This window comes from Camelus dromedarius, chromosome 5, assembly GCF_036321535.1.
Source record: "Camelus dromedarius isolate mCamDro1 chromosome 5, mCamDro1.pat, whole genome shotgun sequence".
NCBI lineage: Eukaryota > Metazoa > Chordata > Mammalia > Artiodactyla > Camelidae > Camelus > Camelus dromedarius.
This window is the reverse complement of record NC_087440.1, coordinates 24,237,819-24,244,532: the sequence shown is the minus strand read 5'-3', so window position 1 is coordinate 24,244,532 and position 6,714 is coordinate 24,237,819. Positions and strand designations below refer to the sequence as shown.

The 6,714-nt window shown below is 41.1% G+C and overlaps 1 pseudogene; it reads right to left on the bottom strand.

The window, feature by feature from the left end:
- Positions 1-2,172: 2,172 nt before the first annotated feature.
- Positions 2,173-2,613, bottom strand: LOC105096912 (non-histone chromosomal protein HMG-14-like; annotated as a pseudogene).
- Positions 2,614-6,714: the final 4,101 nt, after the last annotated feature.

The window sequence follows — 6,714 nt, the reverse complement described above, 5'->3', positions numbered from 1 at the left end:
TTAGGTTGGATATGGAAGGTGAGCCAAAGGGAGGGGACAGGGTTTCCAACAAGGGCTACTGAATGAATTGTGGTGACTTTAAATAGAGAAAAGGATCAGGGGAAGGAGTACTTAGGAGATGGAGGGTACTGATTTTCAGCTCTGTTTTGCTCTAGGCAATTCAAGTGCAACATGTCTTATTACTATTTTGGGGAAGGGGCTAATAGCTGTATTGAGATATATAGCACACATAACATACAGTTCACCCATTTAAAGTGTGCAATTCAGTGTATTTTAGTGTATTCACACAGTTATGCACACATCATCATAATTAATTTTAGACTATTTTCATCACATCAAAAAAGAAACTCTGTGCCCTTTTGTTATCACTCTCCCCCAAAACCTCCAAATACTCCTACCTTTAAGCAACCACCAAAATTTTTTTTGCCTTTATAGATTTACCTGTTCTGGACATTTCACGTAAGTAGGATCATATAATATATATGATAATATATGGTCTTTTATGACTTTTTCACTTAGCATCTTTTCAAGATTCATCCATGTTGTTGCATGTGTCAGTATTTCATCCCTCTTTAAGACCAAATAATATTTCATTGTATAGATATACCACATTTTGTTTATCCATTCATCAGTTGATGGGCATTTGATTTGTTTCTACTCTTTGGCTATTATGAACAACACTGCAATGAACATTCAGGTATAAATATTTGTGTGAAAGTGTGTTTTCATTTTTCTTAGTTATATACATAAAAGTAGAATTGATGGGTCTATGTTTAATTTTTTGAGGAACTATTAGACAGTTTCCACAGTGGCTGCACCATTTTACATTCCCACCAGCAAGGTGTGAGGGTTCCAATTTCTACACATCCTCAATGACATTTGTTATTATTTGACTTTTTGATTACAGCCATCCTAGTGGGTACAGTTTGGGTTTGATTTCCCTGATGACTAATGATGTACAGAATCTTTTCATCAGCTTATTGGCTATTTTTACATCTTCTTTGGAGAAGTGTCTATTCAAATCCTCAGTCTATTTTTTAACTGGGTTATTTGCTTTTTTATTGTTGAGTTGTAAGAGTTATTTATACATTCTAGATATAAGTCCCTTATTGGATGTATGATTTGCAAATATTTTCTCCTATCATGTAGTTTGTTTCTTGACACCATTCTTTGAAGACAAAAGCTTTAAATTTTGATGAAATCCAATTTATCTATTTTTGTCTTTTGTTAATATGTCTATTTTTAAGGACTAATCATTTATGAACAAATTATCTTTTGAGGGGGGGTTTCTATACACTTTTTTGACATCTTACCATTACTGAAAATTTTACAATCTATATATACGTTCCACATCTTTTTTCTTTCATAATTGAGATATTATTGGTTGTTTTGAGGATCAGTACACAGACATTTCAATTTGTACACAATTCTTAACAAACGTACCAAAAATCTAAAAAATCACGTAGCTTTGATTCTTTTCCAGTTATTCCAGTGACTTTCGAGCTTAAAATTTGAAAACAAATTTTCCTTAATAGGATATCAAGTACCAATATCATCAAATGTTGACATGCTGTTACATCATAAGTCCCACCAATTCACAATTTAATGTCGTATACACCACATACTCAAATTTTCAATCGTTCACATTAACAAAATTACTAGGAAAACTGGACTACCACGACCAAAGATGTTACAGAGTGCACAAAATTCCGACAAGAAGAGCCAAGATCAAGGAGTGGTTTGCTTTAGGAAACCATTCTACTAAAAACAACATGGGAAGAGAAGTAATTTAAGGTGTTCAAGACATTAAATAAATGCACAACTGACGCCAAATTGTGATTTAAGTATGCTCTGTATTATAGGATATAAAAACTAGCCCCCATCTATGGAATGTCAAGCTGACACCCAAGACAATCAAAGCCCCTCATATTCAATATCCCACTATTTTCTGGTTGTATCAAAAAATAAACAACCAGCAAATGATTTCACATCTTTAAAAAAAAGCATTTACACTTAAAAAATGGGATGAAATGGGATTCCCTCCTTCTTAAAAACGTTTCTAGAGCTACTAAGAAACAAAATACATTTACAAAATAGTTGATAAAAATATTCCTCCGCATTGTACAACAAGGAAGACAGGGACCACTAATAAGACCAGGTGTGTGCTATTAATCAGATGGCTTCTTTCTCTCCTGCTTCATCAGAGGCTGGGCTCTCCTTGTTTTTAGTTTCTCCGGTTTCTGCAGGTAAATCTTCTTTAGTCTCTTGGTTAGCCACTTTGGCCTGTTTCCCCTTTGCTCCCCTTTTCCCTTTTGTTCGCATTTTTTTGTCTTAAGATTTATCCTTTCCTGCCACGTTTTTTGGCTTCGTTTCCACTTTTGCAGGAGCGGGTTTAGCTGACAACCTCGCAGATCTCCTCTTGGGCTCCTCCTTCGCTGACCCCTGGGCGGAGCTGACGTTTCTCTGGGGCGTCGTGGTGGTGGGGCGGGCCCCAGGGCTGCCTGGCCGCCGCCGCTCCTGCCGCCCGGAGCTGCTGGGACCCCGCGGTGGGGGCGGGAGAGGACCTACGTTCCACAGCTTGATAAAGTAACAGCTGTTAGATCTATATTGCATTCTCGAAGCAGGAAATACGGGAGCGTAGTATTTTTCTTAATTATCAATACCTACTGTGCTTTGATCGGATTCGTTTCTCAGTTCTAGGGTTTGATTACTGTGCATCTTTATACCTGACTCTAAATTCTATCAGACTTTTCCATTTGGAATACAGGTTTTAAATATTTTTTATCTAACTTGGAACTTTAAAAAAAAAATCCTTGGAGTCTGTCAGCTGAGGGAGGCGGAAGAGGGATTCAAGGAGGTGAGCTGCCCCAACCATAAGAAGGCGAGGGGAGCCCACATAATATGCGAGGAGCCAACATGGAGCAAAACAGCACTTTATTGCAGTAAAGCGGCTGCCCCGCGCGCTCAGGTGTAGGCTCTTTTCCTTATAACGCTAGTGGCGCATGCATCGTGTTCTTAACGCTCGCGCATGCACTAGCGCATGCGTACATTTACCTCTTGCCAGGTGCACGCTGTTGTGAACTTTGGCCTGGGCCCCACAGTCTGCTCACTTAAGGCTGCTGACACACTCGTCTCTTCCTGAATTCAGTGGCTGACTCAGTAGAGGGAATCAAATTATGTATCTGCTGCTAAAGTCCATCTTTTCTTCTACATCCCACTAACTAGAAGAAAAATGTTTGTTTAGACACGGTAAGCTTCCGAGAACACAAAAATTTGCTTAATGATGTCTTTCCAATCAGATGTTTTACTTTGCTCTAAAAGTGTGAAACATTCCTCTTCCCAAAAGGCATTTTCAGAAGTTACTGCTAGCTAGGCAGAACTTAAACTGATACATGATAGCATTTGTTTGTTTCGTTTTTAAGCAATACTTTGAACTCAGACACTGCTGCCTTTACAGAATTTCCAGTTACAGTCCAATCAGATTCGAACTATCCAGTGAAATCTAAACAAAGCGCTTTAATCAATTTGAATTAAGTTCACATGATTCCTATTAGAACAAGGTCTGAACACTTTTATCATGGGGGGATGGGGTTTAATTGATGCACTTAGATCTGAGATGTTTGCGTGGCTTCACTGGTAATCTGTGTGAAGAAATATGTTTCAGATTGTAAAACTAATATTTTGTCTTGCTGATTTGTGTCAAAGTCTTCCAAAGGAATAAGGTATTATTTACCTGGAAGGAACACAGCGCTGTTGAGAAAAGCGAGGCAAGCTATTGAGAATAGGATTTAGGCTGCATTTCCCAAATCTAGCTGGTTATCTGGATCACCTGAGTAGCCTATAAACGCCGGGCTCAGGCAGGCGAGTCACTGGCTTGGGTAGCAACGATGAGGCTCCACAAAGGCCTGGTCACTGGAACAGCGGCTCAGACTAGAAGAAAACGGACAATGAGAGGGAGTGGAGGCATGACAGACACTTGCACTGTGAATGGTGGCTTACAGGAGCAGCAGATGTCAGAAGTCAAAAAAGTTGCATGTGATGACCAACTGGTAAGAGAAGGATTTATGCGTGAACATTTGGGGATAATTGGAAAAACTGAAGTGTCATACAAGTTACCACACTGAGTCTCCTCACCCTCTCCTCCTCCCCTCCCACTTTTGGAAAATGTTTAAATTTTTTATTAATATTTTTTAAAGTACATCTGAAAGGGGAAGTTAGCTGATTTATGCTATGGATTGTTTAAATTCAAAATATATGTAAATATTTAGTACAAGAGTGGTTTCAGAACTTTACTCTTCATTAGAATCATCAAAAAAACTTTAATGTGTATAGATTTCTAGGTCCTATCTCTTTTACTGGCTCATAATCTCTGAGGATGGAGCCTGGATACTTCTTTGTGGAGAAAGCTTTCCAGGGGTTCTTCGTGGCTGGCGTCCTTGCTTTTGGGCTAGCACAGGTGAAGTCAGTCAGATCCCTATGTTTTCATATTTTTAAGCAAATAACAGAGAAGCTAGGAACCAAAATGCAGCTAGTATGATGCCTTGCAATAGTAGCTCTCAAAAATGTTTAAATTAGAAATCTTTGTTCAAAGAAATGTTAGCTTGGTCTGTAAACCGTGAGAACAACAAGAGATAAAGTGGAATTATTCCTGTTGGTGGCGGTGTGAGAGGCAGAGGTTGTCGAGATTAGCTGCACCCTCCCTGTGGCTGAAAGAGGCCTGGGAGGATTCCCCAGGGCTTTTAGGGAAGCATTTACAAAGCGGCGTTTCATTTTATTCTTTCCCTCTGCCTTGCCCACTGGAAATTTCCCAGTTTCTGTTAACATCACTATCCTTCTTGCTCTCAGAAATCAGAAGCCTACGAGTCAGGAAGCTGCGTCTTAGGGGAACTCTACAGTTCCCACCTTCTCTCCTTCATTGTTTCTTTGTTTCTTGGGACGTAAATCCCATGATGCTCTAGACTTGGTCCCTATTCCCAGACACTGGGCCCCAGTGTAGATTTTTTAATGCCTGATCCTCCCTGGGGAACGAAACTGGTCAAGCTAGAAGGAAAGTTGATGGTTCAAACTCAGCAGTAGCCCCTAGAACCCTCCCTCTGGGCTTCACCCTCTCCAAATGAGCTTCTGAAGGTCTCTTCTTCAAGCAAATCTCTCAGTGGCCCTATTCTATATTTTAGAATATTCAGAGTTCAAAACAGTGTGTCTCTGGATACCCCAGTTCTGTTCTGTTTTTTCTGTTCCCTAAATGGATACTAAGCACTCTCTGGGAATGAGAGATGCAGTCAACAGAGAAAGTGATGAGAGATCAGTGAAGTGAACAGTGTGGGGAGTAAGGGCAGATGAGTTTGGAGAGGTGAGCAGGAGCCAGATTGGGCCTGGCTATTTAGGCCGTGGTGTGTTGGACACCAATTTTATGTTGGTTTCCTCTTGGACGTAGCGGCTTCTTTCACCTCAGCTACCATGTATCTGCCTGACTCCTCTCAGGCCTCTGTCTGAGGCCAGCTGGTTTCTTGCCCTTGCAGTTCTGGGTTCTCTTCCTTTGCCATTATCACATCTCTCGACCAACCAGCCATGCACATCTGGAGGTTCTGGCTCCTTCTATACTTCTGTACAGAACATGAGATGTGGCACCTAGGTAAGGTATCAAAGGGGGAAAATGATGCAACCTTAAGTGCAGGGCATTTGGGGTCAGTGGGAAAGATATAGAAGGAGATGAGCTGGTAAATGCCCTCCTTTTACTGTAGCCCAGGGACTGCCTTAGAACAATTTTTCCTTATAGTCCAGCATGTTGGAGGTATGGATATTGACTCCTGGGAAAGAAAAGGTCCCGGCTGGAAAATTAGGGACAAAGAGGTCTGGGGGAGAGATTCATGTTGAGATTGAAGGGAGTGGGCCCAAAGGATATGGTTCTTCGTGTCTCGTCTTAAGGCTGATGAAAACATGTCTAGTGCAGAAGATACACTCAACAATTGGGAGGACACAATGATCCTTCCCATGAATGTTACCCAGACCTTGTCCCCAGCCACCCCAGTGCTTTCCTAAAGGGCCCGTGAACAGAGCAGCCCTGGTAGCAAGGGTGAGTTATACATTGACCCAACAACCTGGGTTTCCCTTCATCAAGGGTGATCAATTCTGTGCTTGTCTGTATATGTGCTGTGCTTTTAATTTCTTCTAAAAGTTTACCTTAAAAATTAGTGAATCTGGTAAAGTGTATAGTACAGTGTCGGATTCATAATAAGCACTGAATGCTATCAGTTTTGTCCTGGGTTCCCCAGAAAACACACGTGGAGGCAAAAGCTCACTTGCCAATACATTATTGGTGAGACCCATCCTAGGGAAGCAAGAATGATGGAAGAGAAAAGTCAGGCAGGAAAGGAGGGAAAATACACAGAGTACATGATTGTAGTACTGAATGCTGCCATGTGGGCAGCTGGGGCCTGACAGTGGCTTTTTTCTCTGGGGATTCCAGCCAGGCACCTGGTGGAAGATTGGTTATATTCCATCTTAGACAGGATTGTGATTCTGGATCAGAGTTTGCGTTTTCTGCCCACAGTTTCTTTGCTGGCATCACCAGCTGAGGGCTCACAGGACGTCTCACTTATGACAGCATTGACTTGAAATAAGGAACCCATTTTATGGCAAAGATGGTGAGATAATGGGTGAAACACCAAAATATTTACCGCTACCGCTTACCATGTACCCTCTGAGAAGCAGCTG